The sequence below is a fragment of the Capsicum annuum genome, chromosome 3 (assembly GCF_002878395.1).
Source record: "Capsicum annuum cultivar UCD-10X-F1 chromosome 3, UCD10Xv1.1, whole genome shotgun sequence".
Classification (NCBI taxonomy): Eukaryota; Viridiplantae; Streptophyta; class Magnoliopsida; order Solanales; family Solanaceae; genus Capsicum; species Capsicum annuum.
The window spans coordinates 8,277,165-8,301,054 of NC_061113.1; the positions used below are offsets into that span (position 1 = coordinate 8,277,165).

General features: G+C 32.6%; 2 long non-coding RNA genes across 3 annotated transcripts; both read right to left on the reverse strand.

Annotated features, from left to right (window-relative positions):
- Positions 1-12,817: 12,817 nt before the first annotated feature.
- On the reverse strand, positions 12,818-14,263 carry LOC124896978. 2 transcript variants are annotated; one of them, XR_007053357.1, is made up of 2 exons: positions 14,162-14,263; positions 12,818-13,447 (listed from the first exon to the last, which is right to left on the reverse strand). It is a non-coding gene; the product is annotated as an uncharacterized LOC124896978 (long non-coding RNA). The 2 variants fall into 2 exon arrangements; XR_007053358.1 differs by having other exon boundaries at positions 12,818-13,442; positions 14,162-14,262.
- Positions 14,264-15,624: 1,361 nt separating this feature from the next.
- LOC124896979 lies at positions 15,625-18,558 on the reverse strand. The gene is made up of 3 exons (XR_007053359.1): positions 17,713-18,558; positions 16,891-17,126; positions 15,625-16,029 (listed from the first exon to the last, which is right to left on the reverse strand). It is a non-coding gene; the product is annotated as an uncharacterized LOC124896979 (long non-coding RNA).
- Between the last annotated feature and the right edge of the window lie 5,332 nt (positions 18,559-23,890).

The following is a 23,890-nucleotide window of genomic DNA, read 5'->3' on the forward strand; positions in this document are numbered from 1 at the left end:
CTGGCATATTGTATATGCCATATATTGTGAAACACATAGGTGGACATATCTTTTCTAACACTCCCCGATGCCTATGTGAAAAAAATTTACTGAATACGTATTTGAGTGTTGTCTCATTAAAAACCTTATCAGGAAAAACTCAGTGGGATAAAAATCTTGGTTAAGGAAAAAAAACTGCAGCGCGTATATACTCTCCCTGATAAAAACATCACTTTATATCTGGAAGATGACGCATCTCAATCTTGTATCTCAATTTCTCAAAGGTTGATGTTGGCAATGCTTTACTGAACATATCATTTAGATTATCGCTTGAACGAACTTGTTGAACATCTATTTCGCCCATTTTTTGAAGATCATTAATAGAGAATAATTTTGATGAAATGTGTTTTGTCCTGTCTCCTTTGATGTATCCTCCTCTTAATTGAGCTATGCATGCGGCGTTATCTTCAGACAATATTGTTGGAATATTCTTCTTCAAAGTAAGTGTAACACCCCACATTTTTGGGTTAGAACGTAAACCGTCATTCCTTCGCGTAAAGGCTCCAAAAGTCATAAATCCAAGGTAAATTTAGTGTGTTAATCAATTATGTAGTGTGAGGATCTATCTTAGCATAAATTGAGGTCATAGAGGTCCCCTAACTCAAGGACGAGTTGAAAGCTTTCCAATCGTTCGAGTTTGAGTGAATGTCGAAACTTGGGTCCAATTCCATCGACCATAACTCTTTGTATATAATGAATTAAAAGGCGTATTATATATCAAATGAAAGCTCTTTGAATTAGCTTTCCAACGATACCAATTTCGCCTAAATCCGATAACTGAGCTAAAAGTTATGACCTGGAAAACTAGAGTGTATAGCGGTGAAAATAGTGATGGATGCCTCACCGTGTCGCGACGAAGACCAATTCTGCAATTGTCAAAATCCAGTAAGTCACCGCTATTCTACCACGATGACACACCCACCGCGTCGTGGTAAAGCCTAAAACGGCATTCCAGTCGTGAATTTCAAAACCAAGGGCAGATTGGACATTTTCCCTCACCCAAAATCCGTCTATAACATATGATTTCAGCCCCTTGAGCACCAAAATTGCCTCTTTTATCCAATTTTCTCTCAAGAACTCCTCCCCCAAAGATCAAGAACTCGCCATCAAGACCAAGAATTCCAAGAAACGGATCAAGATCCGGGTTTTATCTACAAGATCTAGGTTTCATCTTTCAGATCTTATAATTTAAGGTACGTGGGGTTCATCCTAAAAACTATATGGGTTGTTGAAAACATTCACATATGATTTAAAGATTATCAACCATGAATTGTTAAAGGGGTTTTAGAATCCATAATTTTTATTATGCATTATGAATGTTTAATGATATTGATGATTTGGCCTTTAGGCCTTCTCCCTTAAATTGATTTACAAGTATATGTATATGTATATGTATGAAATTGAAATTTAAGATTTGTTTGAGAGCACAAATTATGAAATCCCTCTCTTGTGATAAATTCAAGTTTATGATCTTATTGGGAATGATTTGAAATGCATGATTTGTGGTTTGAAAATAGTTTTCTCATTACCATAGTGTTTGAGCATGATTTAGAGATGATGATAGGGAACTTCTGGATATAATTATATCCTTGTTTTAAATGAGAAAGAGTTGCATGTGATTGAGAATTTTGACACGACCACCTTATATTGTTAAAATATTGACAAAGAAAGTTTCTTGCATGTGTTTACATGAGCTTTAAAGAAAGAGTCTTGCATGTGTTTACATGAGCTTTAAAGAAAGAGTTCTTGAATTATTTTATTGATATGGTGGTCCCAAACTTATATCTTGAAAATAGAGATTTTAATACATTATGGCTCAGAAAACATGACTTGCAAGTCTTGGTATGACGATACCAAATCAGACAAATGCCAAAACAGACACAGACTAATATAAAAATCAGAATTTATCAGACTTTCATAATTTAGAAGTTCAGAATGATGCATGTTCAGAAAAGGATAAAAATGGGCATAAAGAGATGTTAGGTGGTTCCCCGAAGAAGGCACAAGTTTAGACAACTCATTGCCCAAAATCATGATTTGTCGATCCGGATATATTATTATACGCTGGCCTAGTGTCCTGTGGCGTATCAGACTCAGACACTCCAACCCTTGCGGCACACTTGGGTTGGGGGCTTCTCCGCCGAGTTAATGGCGGATTCCATATAGCCCGTGGAATATCAGACTTGTAGGGGAGTGCCACCTAACTCAGAAGTAATACAAAAATCAGGAAATTGCATTGACAGAAAGGTTTTATGATTATCAAAAATGCGCAGGTGTTTTAAAATTATATCATCTAAGATGTTTTATGACTAGCTCTCAACTATGTTATTTATATAAAAGCTTTATTTTAGATTTGCTCTGCGTACCAGTACATTTGTATTGACCCCTTCCCTTTACCATTCAGGTTCTGAGGCTAAATCTAGGGGTCTTGATCAACAGTAGATTTTCGTCTGGCAGAAGTGCAGAGTTCAGTTGGTGAGCCTTTTATATTTCAGAAGGCCTAGTTGTTTCTAGTTAATTATCAGTTATTATGGTTTTGGTCTACTGGGGGCCTTGTCCCAATTCTTAAACAGTTGTTATTTAATCATGTAGTAGAGATTTCGCAGACGGTTTTCACTGTTGTTAGTTGGTATTGGATTTCATTCTCCATTGTTGAATAAATTTCAAACTTATGAGCATGATTCTGTTTCGTTAATTATTTTTGGATCTTCTATTTGTATATGAATGGTGTTTATGATTACAAGTTAGAAAGGCTCTCGGGCCTTCATGGTTCGGGATATCTGTCACGGCCAGGGCCCCGGTTCTGATCGTGACAAACTTGGTATCAAAGCACGGTTCATAGACCCAGGGTGTCTACGAAATCACGTCGGGTAGAGTCTTATTTACGGGTGTGTAGCGCATCATACTTATAAACAGGAGAATACTAGGCATTTAGGAATGTTTTCCTTTCTTTGTGATTTAGTTCGTGCTATAGAGTCAGAATGTTCCTCTTTATGCTCTAGTTCGTGATATGTGGTCGCTCATACAAAAGTAAAGCATCCCAATTCTTTCCTTACTTTGATGTTCGCAGATATGTCTCATTGTTGAGGTGATTCAAGTGCAGAAGTCCAGAATCTAAATGGTATGGTCCTTATGAATTGAGCCATAAAGATTATTAAAAAAAATTATGCAAAGACTTGAGAAAAGTCCCTTAGTTCTTCAGAGTGTATTGATTCTAGTGGGAACTCTGATTCTGATGAAATCGTGCTTTTCAACCTGAGGTATTAAGTGCATCTAGTCCATTTCAAGAAAAAAATTCTTGTTACAGATGTCATGTATAAGGGTAATGATGTGTAGCAGATTGTTGGAACTGTATTTTCACCAAAGTAGTAGTGTATGTTAAAGTGTCATGACCTATTGTAATGTGATGGCCAAGAAGTTGGTGATATGAAGTCACAAGGTTAGAAGTCAGAGAGAGAGAGTGACTGTTGTGTAAATAAATATGTTTAGTTGAATGACCGTTGTTTGAGGATGATTTACCACTTTATAGCGATAGACTAATGTGGTAGCTAGTAGCACGTATGGATTGTATAGTAGTCTGTGGGGAAAATGTTTGACTCAGATTTTTATTTATACAGAGTAAGATGTGTATTCTTAGATCATTGAATATTGTGGGTCAGGTTTCTATCTCTTGTAATCTTGTTATCATTGTGTTGTTGAAAATAAAAGTCTAGTGAAGCCGTGTGGGGCTCTTTCTATTCACTATCATAGTTGCCTTAGCATTCATCTCATTTTCTTGTTCAAAACACAAAATCAAAGTCTAGTAAAGCCGTGTGAGGCCTATTTCGATTCACTAGAAACTTGTTGTTCATCTTGTTCTCGTGTTGGTTGGAACTAGGGGTATAGAGGTGTGCTGACAAGAAAAGTGGTAAGGGTGATTTATTGTATATATGTATAGTAGAATTTTTTTGCATGGGATTGAGTTGGCAATAAAGTGATACGTCCTCGTGTGTTATTTTAGTAGAAGGTAGACAATGAGTTATTAGTCAAGTTGAATTGTTGTTTGCTTAAAGTATGAAAATGGCTAGATTAACCAGTAAGTTATAACGATAGACTCATGGTTGCTTGTGGAATTTGAAGGTAGTCTAAATATACGCTTGGGTAAGTAAGTGTGATGTGAGAAAGTCGTATAAGTAGATAAGATTGTATGGGGTTATAATATAAGATTAAGGTTGGCTATGTCTATTATGTGACTTTACCTCCCTTGACCTTCTTTTCGTTGGTAGTTGTAAACTAGTACTACTTGTGAGAAGGTATGTGGTAGATTTTTGAGGTATTTGGGTAGAATGTCCCAATTTGATGGACTAGTGTAATATGTTGCATTCTTCATTAGTGGTAGATGGTTGATGCTAGACTATAGGCTTGAATTTATATGTAGAATGTGGATGTAAGAATAGTAGCTTAAGATTAATGATGAATGTTTTGTAAGAATTATGTATAAGGTTAGGTTGCAAATCATGTTTAGCACTAGACATTAAGTTTGAACAGTTGATGTCCATGAAGGTGGATGTGATGATTTCTTGGTTAATGATACTAGTTATACGGAAGTGATATAATAGGCTTGAACGGTGTATACAATGGCTTAAGTTTATTTGATTCGTAATGAAGTATGATGTACAAGTATGCCCAAGGTAATATGGAGTTAAGGCATTTTCTAAAACTATTACATTTTGCGTGTGGCTAATAGTACCGTTGAGTTGTTAGGTGGAGGAAGACTAGTAGATGGTATATAGTGTTCTAAATAGCCAAGTTAAGGAGTTTTGATTGATAGTGTTGAGCCTTTTGATATGATCCTGATTCTCATGATAGAGAGATATAAGTTTGGAGTCGAGATATTGGTATGCTATAACGAAAGTAGTATGGTTAATCAAAGACTTGGAGGTATCCATGTTAAGTGTTAAAAGTTAAGTTTGAGTTTTTGAAGATTGAGCTAATAGAAATAAGAGTTGAAGCACTAGAAGGTGCGCACTCCGACTATGGGGATACTCATGAAGATTCGAAGTTAGTAAGTGTGCAAGTATTATATAATGACTATTGGGGCCATAAGAAGATAGGAGTGTGTCTTAGAAGGTAGTATTAGCAATGGGTTTTCCACTTCCTGATGTAATCATATCCCAGACCCCAGAGTGCAGTGAGTATAGTTCAGTATAGAGTCTAGTAAGGGATCTCTCAAACCCAACATGATGGCTTAAAGCTAAGGGGGAGATAATAGAACAAGAAACCAAGCTAGGCTTTCAGATTCTAGTAGAAATGCAAGTATGATATAGAACATCAGAAAGTGAGGGTGAGGCTCAACCCATTCTTATCTCAGTGTTTTTAAGTTATCCGAATACTTACTCATGCCTTACCTTTCAGTTCCATGATCATAGTTCATGTTAATGTATATGATAGAGAATCACGTGCTCTTCTAGTTCCTAAATGAGGAATTCCAGTTCTTTGAATAATCGGGATCACATTCCATAAGTTATGAACTCCAAATTGAGGTCATGCAGCTCATGACTCATGTACTTACGCTTGATGGTGTGCTCAGTTCCCATAACTCATGCTACACGCCAAGTGATTGGCGAGATTCAGTTTATAGACATGTATACTCTTAATTCAGATCACTTTGATGAATCCCTGATGTTGATTCGCCGTTTCTCAGGCCTCAGTTAAGTATCAAGTCTCATATAATATCCTTCCATGCTTTAAGATCTTATATTCTAACCTTTTAGTGACTCCTCCTTATGTGATGATAGTGGTGATGAGTAAATATGTCTTGTTGATGGAAGATCATAGTATGCTTATTTAGATAAGGCCATAAGTGTAAAGTAATAGCTGGGACTAAGCCTTTGATACATGTTATGGTTAGTTGAAATTTATGTGTGTATGTTCTTAGGGTAGCGAGTGGGAGTTGTATTCGTAGTGGTTTAGATAATATATGGAGTGTGTCTTCATAGGTGTTTGCCTTGAAGTTCATTGGTATAAATATAAGCTTGAATGACATGTTGGGATTTAAGAAGAGGGACGCAGTATGCGCTAGTGAATCCATAGTAAGAGTTCAGAGTTAGTCATTGAAGTAGTAAGACACATTATGCTTAGGGTGTGAACTTTAAAAAGATATAGAAAGATGAATCATTTGGTTTATACTAGTATCACGGTGTGGTATGTTGTATTTTATGATTTAGAGTAAGGCTTGATCACGGTGAAGGGGTTTAAGTTACTTTAGACATTAGTAGAAAGATCTACCAATGCCCATATGAGAATTATAAGTTGAATCAAATGAATACGGTATTTAAGGGGAATAGTATAGTTAAGGAAGTATTCGAGAAGTGTGCTAAGCTTGAAAGTAAGAAGTTGCACTGCCTAAGGCCTGGTAATTCTATCCTAGTTTATGAATCTTATGTCTATATTCAATGATATAGAGTAGTATCATTGTCGTGATTCCTTAGTTGAATGTCTTGTGTAACTCATGCCCAAGATTCTTTGCTCCCTGATGCAACTAGAACTTCTTTAGAAAGAGTGTTAAAGAGATACTCCAGTTGAGTATAAGTGTTCAGTATAATTCAGTCTGTATAGCCAGCAATCCAGTTTAACAATCAGACAGACAAGTTAATGTGGTTTTCTTTCTTTTTACCCGGTCCTACTATCTGAAGTCTCATGCGTATGACCATCCTAAGAGATAATCTCTTCCATACATGTAAATTGCGAATTTAGTTCAGTCCAAGCATCATGTTTCAGGTTCAGCTATTTAGTCATGACTCAGTTCATAAGAGTTTGACGCATAATCTTAAATTTTTTCCAAGTATTTTAGCTCAGACAGTGTAATACCATTGTATGATCTAAGTCTTGTTGTCTCATGATTCGCATTTGCATAATTTATCACTTCCAAATTCAATATGTATGATTTGATCATGAACACTTCAAGGGAATCCTAGACTCTCAGCATGAATCAGCTCCTTGAAGTAAGTAAAGTCAAGTCAGTTCAGAATTCAGTTTCATGATAGAAGTTTAAATGTTTCAGATCAGTTATATCCCTTCTTATAAGTCATATCAGGTACACGTTATCCCATATCTTTAAGACATCAACATTCCTACCCATCATCCGGGGACAAATGATCCCAGGGGGGAGATAATGTAACACCCCACATTTTTGGGCTAGAACATAAATCGTCATTCCTTCGCATAAAGGTTCCAAAAGCCATAAATCCAAGGCAAATTTAGTGTTTTAAAAAATTATGTAGTGTGAGAATCAATCTTAGCATTAATTGAGATCATAGAGGTCCCCTGACTCAAGGACGAGTTGAAAGTTTTCCAATCGTTCGAGTTTGAGTGAATATCAAAACTTGGGTTCAATTCCATCGACCACAACTCTTTGTATATAATGAATTAAAAGGCGTATTATATATCAAATGAAATATCTTCGAATTATCTTTCCAACGATACCAATTTCGCATAAATCCGATAACCGAGCAAAAAGTTATAACTTGGCAAAGTAGAGTGCATCGCAGTGGAAATGGCGATGGATGCCTCACCGCATCGCGATGAAGACCAATTCTGCGATTGTCAAAATCCAGTAAGTCACCGCAATTCCACCGCGAAGCGCTGCGAATCACGATGACATACCCACCGCATCGCGGTAAAGCCTAAAACGGTGTTCCAGTCGTGAATTTCAAAACCAAGGGCAGATTGGATATTTTCCCTCACCCAAAATCCGTCTATAACATACAATTTCAGCCCCCTGAACACCAAAATTGCTTCTTTTATCCAATTTTCTCTCAAGAACTCCTCCTCTAAAGATCAAGAACTCACCATCAAGACCAAGAATTCCAAGAAACGGATCAAGATCCGGGTTTCATCTTTCAAGATCTAGGTTCTATCTTTCAGATCTTATAATTTAAGGTACGTGGGGTTCATCCTAAAAACTACATGGGTTGTTGAAATACTCACATATGATTTAAAGATTATCAAGCATGAATTGTTAAAGGGGTTTTGGAATCCATGATTTTTATTATGCACTATGAATGTTTAATGATATTGATTATTTGGCCTTTAGGCCTTCTCCCCTTAAATTGATTTACAAGTATATGTATATGTATGAAATTGAAATTTAAGATTTGTTTGATAGCACAAATTATGAAATCCCTCTCTTGTGATAAATTCAAGTTTATGATCTTATTGGGAATGATTTGATGATCTATGGTTTGAAAATAGTTTTCTCATTATCATAGTGTTTGAGCATGATTTAGAGATGATGAGAGGGAGATTCTTGATATAATTATATCCTTGTTTTAAATGAGAAAGAGTTGTATGTGATTGAGAAATTTGACATGACCACCTTATATTGTTGAAATATTGACAAAGAAAGTTTCTTACATGTGTTTACATAAGCTTTAAAGAAAGAGTTTCTTGAATTGTTTTATTGATATGGTGGTCCCAAACTTATGTCTTGAAAATAGAGATTTTAATACATTATGGCTCAAAAAATATGACTTGTAAGTCTTGGTATGACGATACCAAATCAGACAAATGCCATAACAAACATAGACTAATATAGAAACCAGAATTTATCAGACTTTCATGATTTAGAAGTTCAGAATGATGCATGTTCAGAAAAGGCTAAAAATGGGCATAAGAGATGTTAGGTGGTTCCTCGAAGAAGGCACGAGTATCATGATTTGTCGATCCAGGTATATTATTATACGCTGGCCTAGTGTCCTATGGCGTATCAGACTCAGACACTCCAACCCTTGCGGCATACTTGGGTTGGGGGCTTCCCCGCCGAGGCAATGACGGATTCCATATAGCCCGTGGAATATCAGACTTGTAGGGGAGTGCCACTTAACTCAAAAGTAATACAAAGATCAGGAAATTGCATTGATAGAAAGGTTTTATGATTATAAAAAATGCTCAAGTGTTTTAAAATTATATCATCTAAGATGTTTTATGACTAGCTCTCAACTATGTTATTTATATAAAAGCTTTATTTTGGATTTGCTCTGCGTACTAGTGCATCTATATTGACTCCTCTTCCCCTTACCATTCAGGTTCTGAGGCTAAATCTAGGGACCTTGATCAGGAGTAGATTTTTGTCTGGTAGAAGTATAGAGTTCAGTTGGTGAGCCTTCTATATTTCAGAAGGCCTAGTTGTTTCTAGTTAATTATCAGCTATTATGGTTTTGATCTAGTGGGGGCCTTGTTCCAGTTCTCAGACAGTTGTTATTTGATCATGTAGTAGAGATTTCGCAGACGATTTTCAGATTTTGTTAGTTGGTATTGAATTTCATTCTCCATTGTTGAATAAATTTCAGACTTATGACCATGATTCTGTTTCATTAAATATTTCCGCATCTTCTATTTGTATATGAATGGTGTTTATGATTACAAGTTAGAAGAGCTCTCGGGCCTTCATGGTTTGGGATGTCCATCACGGCCAAGGCCCCGATTTAGGTCATGACAGTAAGGCCACATATTTTCTGAATGTGTTGAGTTATTGACCTCGACCAAACACATTCTCGACTTGTTTCATGAATGACTATTATCTCTGCATGATTTGAGGATGTAGCAATCATGGTTTGTTTTGTTGAACGTCATGATATAGTTGTACCTCCATATGTAAACAAATAACCTGTCGGAGATCAACCTTTATGTGGGTCAGACAAATATCCTGCATCTGCATTACCAATTAATTGTGAATCGAACTCATTTGAATAAAATAGTCCCATATCAATAGTTCCTCAGAGGTATCTGAATATATGCTTAATACCATTCCAATGTCTTCGTGTTGGGGAAGAACTAAATCTTGCTAATAAATTTACAGGAAAAGATATATCTGGTCGTGAATTACTAGCAAGATACATTAATGCCCTAATTGCACTAAGATATGGGACCTCAGCACCAACATATTCTTCATTATTTTCACGAGGTCGAAATGGATCTTTATTAAAATCAAGTGATCTCACAATCATTGGGGTACTCAATGAATATGCTTTATCCATATAAAATCTCTTTAAAATATTTTTCGTACGTGTGGACTAATAGACAAATATTCCATTTGTAAAATGTTTAATTTGTAGACCAAGATAAAATTTTATCTTTCCGAGGTCTTTCATTTCAAATTCTTTTTTCAAACATTCTACTATCTTTGGAAACTCTTCAGGAGTTCCAATGATATTCAAATCATCAACATATACAACTATTATGACAAATTCAGATCCAGACCTTTTAATAAAGACACAAGGACAAATTGGATCATTTTTATACCCTTCTTTTAATAGGTATTCGCTAAGGTGATTATACCACATGCGTCCTGATTGTTTTAATCCGTATAAGGATTTCTGAAGCTTGATTGAATAATTTTGTCGAGAATTTTTGTATTCATCAAGCATTTTGAATCCTTCAGGGATTTTTATATAAATTTCACTATCTAATGAGCCATATAAATAGGCTATGACGATGTCCATCAGATGCATATTAATTTTTTTATGAACTGCCAGATTAATAAGATACCTGAAGATGATTGCATCCACCACCGGAGAATATGTCTCCATATAATCAATGCCAGCTCTTTGCGAAAATTCTTGTACCACAAGTCGTGCTTTATATCTTACGACTTCATTTTTCTCATTTTTTTTGGCACAAAAACCCATTTGTACCCCACTTGGCTTTATACCTTCAGATGTTTGGACTATAGGTCCAAAAACTTCGGGTTTTTCAAGCGAAGCCAATTTAATCTTGATTGCATCTTTCCATTTTGGCCAATCATTTCTCTGTCTACATTCTTCGATGGATTTTGGTTCAAGATCCTCATTTTGTTGTATTATTTCATTTGCAACATTATAAGCAAACACATTGTCGACAATTATATCATTTCGATTTCATATTTTTCCTGATGAGACATAACTTATTGAGATCTCTCTATTTTAATTATTTTTAGGTACCTGAACCTTTTCTGAGGTTTTATCAATTGTTATGTCTTGTTGCTCTCCCTGAGTAGCTTTCTCCATATTATGATTATTTTGATCATTTGCTCCTCTTTTTTTTTTGAGAATTTTTATCTTTGGAACCAATTGGTCTACCACGTTTTAAGTGTAGTTTAGACTCATTTGCAGTAGTCAATTGTCCTACCAGGAAATTAACTCAAATGGGAGCATTAGCAGCTGGAATATAAGATTTTGTAACTCTTGATAGGTCAGTGAATGCATCTGACAGTTGATTTGCAATATTTTGTAAATGAATTATCTTTTGAACTTCTAGTTCACATTTATTTGTACGAGGATCTAAGTGAGATAATGATAATGCATTCCAGTCTATTTCCTCTTTCAACTGTTTATTTTCTCCCCCTAATGTTGGATATATTGTTTCATCAAAATGACAATCAGCAAATCTTGCCGTAAATAAACCTCCAGTCATAGTTTCCAAATATTTTATAATAGAAGAAGATTCATACCCAACATATATTCCCAACCTTCTTTGAGGACCCATTTTTGTGCGTTGTGGTGGAGCAATTGAAACATATACTGCACATTCAAAAATTCTTAGATGAAAAATATTTGGCTCTTGACCAAAAGTTAATTGTAATGGAGAGACTTTATGATAACTTGTGGGCCTTATCCTCACAAGAGCTGCTGCATGCAAAATAGCATGACCCCATATCGAAATGGGAGTTTTGTTCTCATAAGCATTGGTCTAGCGATTAATCAGAGACGTTTAATCAATGATCCTGCTAGACCATTTTGAGTATGAACGTGTGCAACCAGATGTTCAATTGTTATTCCAGTTGATACACAATAATCATTAAAAGCCTGGATATAAATTCACCCGCATTATCAAAACAAATTATCTTTATTGTATAATCTGAAAATTGTGCTCTTAACTTTATTATTTGAGCAATTAATCTCGCAAATATCAAATTACGAGTTGATAATAAACACACATGTGACCATCTTGTAGATGTATCTATTTAAAATCATATAATACTTAAATGGTCCACATGGAGGGTGAATGGGCCCACATATATCACCCTGTATATGTTCCAGAAATGCAGGGGATTCAATTCCCACTTTCATTATTGATGATCTATTAATTAATTTGCCTTGAGAACATACAGCACAAGAGAATTCCTTAAATTGAAGAATCTTCTGGTTCTTCAATGAGTGTCCATATGAATTCTCAGTTATTTTGCGCATCATATTGGAACCGGAATGGACCAACCGGTCATGTCAGATAATAAAATTATTTGAATTAGTAAACTTCTGATTTATTATGGCATGTGTTTCAACAGTACTAATACTTGTATAGTATAAGCTGGAAGAAAGAGCAGGTAATTTTTCAAGTATATATTTATTACCCGAATTTATTATAGGAATATAAAGATATTCAATTTTTCCATCATTGGTAGTCTCAATATGATAGCCATTTTGGCGAATGTCTTTGAAACCTAAAAAGTTCCTTTGAGACTTACTACAATATAATGCTTCATCAATCATCAAATTTGTTTCTCCGGGAAGTAATAAGTTAGTTTTTCTGGAGTCTTCAATTAATCTTGCACTACCACATATAGAATTAACATTGGCTTCATTCATCACCAAATAAGAAAAATATTTCTTATCTTTTAGAATAGTATGCGTGGTAGCACTATCTATAAGACATATATCATTGTAACTTATTTTGGATCCAATTGATGATTGAGGAATTTCCATATTCTTCAAATAAAAAAAGCATACTATAAAAAATTTGAAAAACTAACATAAGAAATATAGAAATTAGAAACACACGGTACTTTAATAAAATAGAAAACATAATTACAAACAAAAAAAATTAATAACTTTCTTTATAATTTATTCTTAACTAAAGTGATCAGTTCTTCAATCAATGTCCTCATAGAAATCTTCAGCTTTCAAATGGATAATATCTGAGAGGCTCTTAAAGTCATCATTATTGTAAGCAAGATTTGTCTCAACATCATCATATGTATTTGATGGACTTGCTTCATCATCATTACCTCGAAAGTTCAAGTGTACTTCCACATCATTTTCTTTTCTTTTAAGGGAAGCTTGATAAAATTTGACAAAATGATCAGGCGTACGACTAACACGTGCCCAATAACCTTTCATACCACATCGGTGGCAATTATTAACTTTACCCTTTGAAGGATTATTTTGAGAACCTTTATTATTCTCTTGTTTACTTTCACCACTATGACGATAATTATTTCTTCCTCTGCCACGTCCTCGCCCACGTCTGCGGCCATGACCTCGACCACGATCGCGATAATAATTTTGCCTTATTTCAGGCTGATCTTGCACTGCTACAACATTCTCTTCAGGGAATGGAGCAGATCCAGTAGGACGAGCTTCATGATTTTTCAGTAACAAAGTATTATTCTACTCTGCCACAAGTAGGCATGTAATTAATTCAAAATATTTCTTAAATCCCTTTTCACGATATTGTTGTTGTAGCAATACATTAGAAGCATGAAAAGTGGAAAAAGTTTTCTCTAGTAAGTCCTCATTAGTGATGGTTTCTCCACATAATCGTAATATTAACTTACTTTATGAATAGCAGAATTATACTCAACTACAGTTTTAAAATCTTGAAACCGAAGGTGTATCCAGTCATATTTTACTTTTGGTAATACCGTCAATTTAAGGTGGTGATATCGATCCTTCAAGTTGGTCCATAATTCAAGTGGATCTTTCACAGTTAAATATTCAGTTTTTAATCCTTCGTGGAGGTGATGGCGAAGAAAAATCATAACTTTTGCCTTATCTTGACCTGATGAGTTATTTTCTTGTTTAATAGTATCCCCATGACCTCTAGCGTCAAGGTAAATTTCAGCATTAAGGACCCATGATAAATAATTTTTTCCGATAATGTCGAGTGCCACAAACTCAAGTTTCGATAAATTTAACATAGTGAAACTATCATAAAAAGATTAATAAGTTAGATATAATGATATTTTCAAAATAAGATAACCATCTCAAATAAATCTAAATAGAATCATATATTGTTAATAGATTATTATCAAAAGTTTGTTTCCTTTAGCAATTTATATTTTTGTGTGTGTTTGGAGTCTGAAAATAAATAGTTACATAATACGTACCTTATAAGGGAGCTCGTGACGTGTTATGAAATTGACTAATAGTAACCAAAGTATATATTACGAGAGAGAAAGAGTAGTGGAGAGAGTAGTCGTTCTCGAAACCTTACTTCAACCAAATGACAATGAACTCCTTATATAATGAATTCTCTACTTAGTAAATGATCTTTACTATTCACATTTGACCTTTACTATTCACAAATGACTCTTGCTTTTTCAGAAAGCTAAGTGTCCCTTACTATTTGCTATCATAAAATTGTCTGGCATTGTATATACCATATATGGTGAAACACATAGGCAGACATATCTTTTCTAACAATATTTAGTACTCCTATAATTTTATGAAATAATGTCCAAAAAGGTAGACAGATAATTTTTATAATATCCTCGGCTCAAGAGAAAGAGTAATCAAAGTACAAAAGGATACTGCAATAAAAATAGTAATTATGATCAATGATCAAAGGACTAAACAACAAATAACAATAGAAATCGATGAATCATAAACTACACGAGCAGTATTATAACTGCTAGTAAGGACAGATAACAAGCAGTGTATTACCATCTACTAGCCTCACATCATAATATGTGTCCTCCACGGTCTTCTATCTAAGATCAAGTCCTTAATAAACTGAAATCATACCACATCATCTCTAGTCATCTCTCCTTCGATACTTATTCCGTTTACCCTAACTCTCATGAAATTATCTAATCAGTGTCTCACACCTCTGCTCTAGTACATTCAAATATTTTCTTTTTACATGTCCAAACCATCTCAAACACAAATGTACAGCGAAACACTATTAGTTTCAGCTAAAATAGCCGCATGTATATGTATTGTATCTATATTATATAAATAATATGTAATCATATATATATATATATATATATATATATATATATATATATATATATATAATGCATAACTATGTAACAAAGATGTATATACATTGTAGCAGTTGAGCTTCGTCAACAAGTTGGATTTTTTTTGTGTCGACCAACTCAAATCTCTCCTAAAATACTCCAATCTGTGATATGAGCTACGCTCGATGTTCTAATTCTTCTAACATATTATTTGCTCGAAATAATTCATATTTGTGATAAGTCGAATTTTAAAATTTGAGCTTCGAAACTCTTCAATGAGATCTTAATGAATATCTAACTAAAATCTCCTCAAAAAAATTTAATAAACATGGCTTCATATCACAAATGTAGACACAAACTTAGTATGACAGTCTATTAAAATAATTTGCGTATGTAGAGCTGCTCGTACTCTTTTTAATATTTTATTTTTGACATCTGATTATACTTTTTTTTATCATTCGAAGAGCCATGACACACTGAATCATTAGAAAGCATATTAATTGATGGTTAAATCATATATATATATAGCTTATAAGGATTGAAGAGTGGTTGAGTTGAATATGAACTTTTAGTAGTATGATATACATATACATAATTTTTACTTTATTTTTGCATTTTTCATTATAATAACTAGATAGGTATGCCCGTGCGATGCACGGGCCCAACGAACGTGTATAGTAGAATAAAAATGAGTCTGTGCAACGCCATTTCATGCATTAATGAATGAGCTCTGTATGTTCTTCTCTTCAGTGTCTTCTTTTTGAGGCTTATAAAGTCTTTTGTTTCTTTGGCAGATTGGTATATCTTCTGCCTGCCCCCATCAGCTGTCATTCCACTACATGATCACCCTGGAATGACGGTTTTTAGTAAGTTTCTTTTTGGAGATATGCACATCAAGTCATATGACTGGGTGGATAATGTCCCTGCTGAACCAACTCCAATTGCTAATCTTTAGTTTAGCAGTTCTCTTGATCTCTATTTGAAAAATGGCATTTGTAACACTTCTAGCCCTGTGATATAAAATAAGATCAGTCATAATTTTTAATAGTAGGACAATAGCACGAAGGAACTTGGAAGTATGAAGAATATACACTGGGGCATAGTATAGCTGGTGTCTTGGTGTCACAAGTTGAAGAATTTTCCTTCTCTGAGGAAATTATCTTCGCTCTTGTTCATAGACTTCTCAGAAGACATATGGTTTCTTTGAGCATGTACAACTATACATTTCAACGACAACATACCCAGTGACCAGTGTAATGTTTTGTATATTATGGTGAAATTGGTAAATAGGTTTTTCTAAACGATCACACCACCTGACAATGAAATGAAACATACCTTTATGAACAGTCTCTCAACAACATATGGTTATATTTATGCATCTATTGAAACTGGTTATCGCTCTTTTCTTGAATTAAAAAATTTATGGTCTTTTTTTTGGGTCGAAACCTGTTATTGTTAATTAGTGGAAAGGATAATGAAATCTTAAAATAAGAGGCATCTACTTCTTAAATGAAGCTACTAAAATGTAAAAGGGAAGAAAATTTTTAAGGATAAATCTCCATAGGAGTAACGGATGAAACACACTCTGACTTACCTCTCTAATGAAGCTACTTTAATCTTAAAATCTCGGGAAAAAAATAGAGCTTCGCAAAAGTCACAGAGAAAACTTAACTTAGCTCGGAACTCAATTGGTACAAACACTTTCAAGTTAACTTTGTGCTAGGGGTATTATAAGTTACATGATTGAGCAGATAAGTTGCAACTTACAAAAGGTTTTAACTTGGGGTTAAGTGCTTTGGAACACATATTTAGTCCTAAGTATTGGCACGTTGGCATGAGAGAAAATGCATGCTGGATGTAAGATGTTTTACCTCCCAACGTCAATAGCATAATGACCATGGATGGTACCGGCCAGCAGCAGACTCCAATGGATTTGTTGCTCCAATTATCTTTCTACCAGTAGTAACTACACCCTTGCTCGCCCATACCATCACAACAACAGGACCAGAAACAATGGATTCAACAAACTCATGGAAGAAAGGCTTTGCAGACAAGTCCGTGTAGTGCTTTTCAGCAAAAGCACAATCCACACTGTTGAACTTCAAGCCTAGATCCAAATACAGTAGCCAACATAACATGTTTAGTTCTATCAAAAAAACAACAACAAACTTTCAATCATCTAATAAAGTTGTTACCTACATATTAAGAAAACAAAAAGAAAAATATCAAATGATGACTGCTAGAATCATTTTGTCCAGGCTAGAACACCTACATAAGCTGATCATAATTTTGCATGTTAGATTGTATGATAATCACCATAGAAGAGAAAGCAATAATAAAGGGGTGCTCTATTTACCGGTTGAGTCTGAGAGGCTACGAAAAAGGGAGGCAAATTTAATTTTGATTGTAATTTACCGCCTTTTTGAGATTGAGATGCTATAAATATTGGAGGGAAAACATAATTCTTTGCAAGTATACATATCTCAAATAAATTTTCCCTGAGTAGCTAACTTAAAAGCAGATGTGGGAATGGCTTACAATCTCAATTTTAGACATGCATATTTTGCATCTCTGTACAACATTTGTCACTTATTTTCACAAGTTATTTAATGTAAATGTTCTGAGTAACTATAGAGCTCAGCTAAAAGGGAAGTAAAGTACAATAGCAAACAACAGATGGACGCTCTTGTTACCTCTAAGCTTTTTCTCACGAGTCCAAAACTTGCCGACCACCTGAGCCTTACAAGTCCAGTCTGTAGTTTCTGTTTTGATGGCGTTCACAGGAAGCCGTTGATTCATTATGGCAGCCTCTGTTTCATTATGGGAGGGGAAGGTGCAAACTAATAACAACATATGATAGAGTAAACTAATGAATAATATTAGCAATTAGAAATAAGTAGGGAGATCATGAACTTTGAAAGGGAAATCATAAGTCTGATCCACTAACTGTGAAGTTCAAAGTACTTACGTACTATTAACACATCTCCATGGTATGATTATCTTGATTGAGAATCGTGACTTTCATTGAGGGGTTCAAAATACGAACAAGTAACAACAACAACAACAACAAACCCAGTGTATTCCCACTTAGTGGGGTCTGGGTGGGTAAGATGTACGCAGTCCATACCTCTACCTCTGATGAAGTAGAAAGGCTGTTTCAAAATACGAACAAGTAAATGCACTAAAAAGTCGAAGCGGTTAACATCTAATGTATATACATATACAAATAATGATTTTAGATATGTATAAACAGTATAGTATTAACTTTCTGATCCCTTGCCCTCCTACTACAACACCGAGAATTGTTGATAACTTAACTTGAACAGTCTACTTATTCACAACTGAGCTTTAGATTTACTTAATGAAGCTAGTAATTTGGACTATCAGCTTTTTAAAAGGGCATTTCTCGGTTACGAGTTGGTAATTACATTTTTCATGTATCATAAGAGATGCCAACAGGAATCAGTACAACCTATTAGCCTTTGTCACACACCCCCTTTTTTTTAACCAAAAAGAGTGATTTTATGTTTAAAAAGGGTTTTCATTATGAAGTGACGAAAATGAAGAATTTGTTTCGAAAAAGAATTATTTTTACATTCAAAACTCAGAGTCCCCACTTGGCATAATTCGATGTGCCCAGTCACCTTTGGAAAATCCTTTTCAAAACGATTTGACTCTTTAAAACTGATTTGCGAACAAAGATTCTGGTTAAGGAATTCTGTTGATCGAGGGAAAGGTGTTAGGAACCCCTCGATCCTGTGATTCGACCACGGTCGCTTGGTGGAGCGTATTGGCTAATTTTGATACTAAGAATGTATAAACCATAAAACACATAAAAACAGCCAAACCAAACAAACGAAAATACAAAAGTTAATGTCCAGTCCAATTATTACAAACCCGAAATAAAAGGTACTGAAATGTAAACCTACAGTAATCCTAAACTACGCTCCAATGCTTTACTCGATGCCTCGAGCCTTCGTCATGGACATCTTTCGAGTACAAAATACCTCGGGGCATTCCCCGGTGAGTAAACACAAATACCTCAGGGCATTCCCCGGCCAGATAATACATTTGATCCAAAAGCAATAAAACCAAGTCATTCAACACATGTTTCAAGCATTCAACATTCCATAATTCCTAGATTTTGCCTACCCGACTGAACCTTTGTCTACCCATTTAACAACCTAAAACAATGATACTATCGATTTCAACAATGTCCAACAATGCATAAAAAATAATCAACATTCACCTATTTTTATCAAATTTTCAATCCTCACCCCGAATTCATTCTCAAAATAATTAATCAATTCTCCGACTACTAATTCAAGTTTTCAACGTTCAAATCCAACATCAACCAATACACAATCAAGATTCAAACATACCAAACACACAAATCATTCACTATTATGTAAAAAATAAAGGGAGAGAAGATAGAATTGGACCTTAATGCCGCTTTCAAAATTGATGTATTATTCCGATTAAATCCGTGCCGAAGAACCTCGAATCAGAGCCAACGACAAAACTAGTCCAACTTCGATATATTTCGACTTCCAACAACGAAACGAGTCCAATTTTAATATACCCTTTCCTGCTTTTCAACAAACCGAACCAGCAATTGCGTGAGAGACGAAATTAAAAACTCAATTAAATTTTTCATATAGATTTATGATTTACATTAAATTACAAATTCTACACTGAGAATAAAATATAGGAAATTTTAGTTGCTTGTTGTATATAATACATAAAAGAATTCAAAATCACAATTTAGCGTTGTTACTATGATCTACTTTCAATTACATGAAAAATCTTGTATGAGGAAAACTAATTAAATTATTACAACAGAAAAAGATTTACAAAAAGATGGTAGAGATAATGTGTGAATATTTATACTTCGAATTTCTTTAAAAGCTAAAGTAACATAACGAAATGATACTAAAATTTGATATTACTAATTTAGACAATTTAAGAATCTTGAATAATGCAATAAAAGTTCCATATTTCATCAGTACGAAAAAACACACGCACACATATATATATATAAAAACACTAGTCAAATGTACGTACTTTGCACGTGTGCTTCATGGCAAGCCCTATGTGAATTATTAATATCCGGATCATCTCCTATGACGGATAATAACAAAAACAACATATAGTAATAGATCAGAAACTACAACAAAATAAATTGATTAAATCTAACCTTTACACAAAAATTGTTCAAAGTCTGACCAAACATTCATCTACCACTATAAACTCAATAAACCAATACGATGATCGAGATATCATAACAATGCGATTAAATTGTAACCTTAAGAAAAATCTTCAAAGTCCGATCACACGTTAATCTATCACCTGAAAAAACAACAAATAATAACAGAACATAAACTACTGCATTCGAGAATATTCCAACAATATCATCAAACATAACCTTAATGCAAAATTTTTAAAATCCAACCAAACATTCATCTACAACATAGACTTGAACATAACATAAATTACAACAAAATAATACGATAATTGAAATATTAGAACAATACAATTAAGCCTAACCTTTTGTAATTGTAGATGACAACTTTAGAGCTCATAAAAAAACAGTTATCAGAATATCTCTGCCAATAAATTTTATATTGTGGATGTTATTATATTATTGTGGAAATTGAAATTTTTTTACTCACAAATTTAATAACGTGGTTTCATTTTTTTTTATTTAAAAAATTTAAATAACTTTTTTTTTTTTGAAACTTTAAGGTAATTGTTGGTTTTTGTGTTTTTTAAGGAATTTTTTTTTGAAGGATATTTCCTTTTACCATATGTTATAGAAATCCTTAATTTAAATATTATAATATAATAATATAATAATTGAAGAAAAATAGTAAAAAGACATTTTTGTCTAAAGTGTAGAATTTTAATGAAATGCAAAAAGTCCAAATCACTTTTTTAAGGATCTTCACAATTTTAATATATTATATGTCACTTTTTTAAGGGTATTCACACTTTTAATATACTAGTTTATGTGTACGTGCTTTGCATGTGTATATAGTTAATTAACAATAAATGAATATCAAAAGAATAAATTATTGTGTGTACGTTATATTATTAAGTTAAAAATTTAAAAATCAACATTAATTTTAAGACAAAAAATGTGAAGAACATGATAATTCACCATACATTTTCTAATGTCTCTTTTAATTATTATAGATATGTGAGATATATTAAAATATACTTTAATCTTGTAGTTTTAAATATATTGTATGAAAATTTAGAAATAGAGTATTTTAAATAAAGATATTGAAATGAACTAAAAAAAAAAGGTAAAAATAAACAATTGAATTCGTGTATTTTTTTGTATGATAAAGAAATAAGATATTTGTGTGCTGGAGTATGTATGTATACAGGAAGACATTTCTTTGTGTTATTTCCTTTACACCTACCACTAATTGAGCCAACAAATATTCTTTTTTTGAGAGTTTTTTTTAGGCTTCATGCCTTATAGAGTTTTAAAATAGTACTACTCCTTAAGGTTCACATTTGTAGTGCATTTTAGCTGATTAAGATTTAATAACTTTTTTTAGTTGATTTCAAAATTCTAAACATTTCTTTTTAAAATCCAATTAAAAAAATAAGATTAAGTCACAATTAGTACAAAATTTTCAAAAAAAATTTAGATGAAAATACATGAAAAAAATTCACGATATTCAAAATTAAGAAACAATATGAAACCAACTAAATAACCATTATCATGCCTTATTTTAGTGATCGATTAACTTGAAGCATCTAACTACAAAAAAGCAAATAAGATCTATTAGAAAAATAACAATTAACATCCTAATGATCTCTATTTAAATTGTCAAAATCCTCTATGAAGGTTCGAAACAATTATTATACTATATTTATATTGTTGGATGGAATTCGCTATTTAAGAGAAGAAATCAATTAAGAAAAAACGCTATAAAAAGTCAAGTTACAAGCCACACAATTAATAAATAAAAATCAAATCTCCTAAAATATAAATTCCGTGAATAATCCTCAGAACGTAGTACACGTAGTTTTTTAACCATAAAGCATAGATAAGAAAATCTTTAGTTAATAAGATAATTAATTATTATGCATTCAGAATGACCTATCAAATTTTCGTAATGAAATGCGACGATCCAAATAATTTATCCAAAATTATAAATAAGTCAATTTCATTACTAATTATCATGAATTCTGAATGACCAACCAATTTCTTGTGATAAAATGCAACGATCTAAATAATCTATCCAAAATTATAAATAATTCAATTTCAAATCACTAATTGTATATGAAATACTATAAACAAAATTCACAAAGAAATTTCTCAATTTATAATTATTTATCAAAAAATACATCATTTATTATTGTAAATTTCAAAATCAATCTAAAATTTTAGAAAAATACCTCTGGACAAATTCACTTCAGGAATCTGCAATTTTGATAAAGAATATGAATAATATATTTATGGTGGAAAACATAAGAGAAAGTAATAAGACAAACATTAAGATCTACTATAAAAAAATCGTAAAAAAAAAAGAAAATCTAGAAATACAAAAGTGATAAAGTTCATGAATGAGATTGTGCAATAATATTTTTTTTATATATAGGAGATCCTAAACCAAAAAGGAATTAAAAAAAGTAAATATTGTCTAAACCAAAAAGGAATTAAAAAAATAATATTGTATTAACCAAAAAGGAATTAAAAAGGTAAATATTATAGATTCCAACATCTAAAAAAAAAAAGAAAAAGCTAAAACATGATTTTTCTTTTAAAGAAAATGACAAATAGACTCTATTTAGAAAAAAACATTACGTAAATAAAAAAAATAAAATTTTGTAAGTAAGCATTGTAACGTGATTTGGATAGATATAGTAATTTAAGAATAAATAATAATTTAGGAACTTATGCTCTTAAAATATATTATAGTATTTATATGATTATAAGAGTTTTTACAAATAATAAAAAGAGAATCTGAATCTCTATTTTGGATCACCTGATTTTAAAAAAATTTAATAATCAGAATTTAGTATATTTATTTTATTAGGATTCCATATATATATTCTATTGATTATTTCTTTCCATATATTTCAAAAGTCCTTAATTTCTATCCCATATATTTTAGGAGTGTTTAATTCATATTCATATATTTTTAGGAGTCCTTAATTTGATTAAATAATAAATTTATTTTTTTAAAAAAGGTGAAAAGACAATTTTGTCTATTGTAGAGACTTTTAATGAAGGATAAAAAGTTCAAAACACTTTTTTAAGAGATTTCACGCGTTGCACGTGTATCAAGCATTAATTAAAAATAAATATATATACAAAATAAATATCGAGCGTTAATTCAAAATAAACATATATACAAAATAAATTCTCGTGTGTACGTCAGTAAGTCATTTTATTAAGTACGAAATTTTTAAAAAGATAATGTAAAACTTTGAAGATAAAAAAATTAGTTAAATTAAAGAAGAACTTAGTCATTATATTTCTTTCCTACTTGTAGAAGCACTTTATTTTATGAAGTGTTATTTTTATTCTCGAAATTCTATATTTTTATCAAAATTGAGGGCAATTTAGATATAAATCATTAGTATGTTAGGGGTGCCTGGTCAAAATTAGACAAATAAATTAAAATGGAGATAATATGATCTTTTAAAATTGTCTGAAAAATTTTCACTCTGTCTTTTAGGGTATTATAGTTCTACTAATTAATATGGATAAGTCAACTACCTTTGATGTCTCTATGGTGAATGACTTGAATACAAAAACAAATAAATTACAGTTGAAGTCGCAATATATGAAACATTAAATTCATGATTTAAATGACAAAAGTATATATTTTTTTAATGTTAATATAC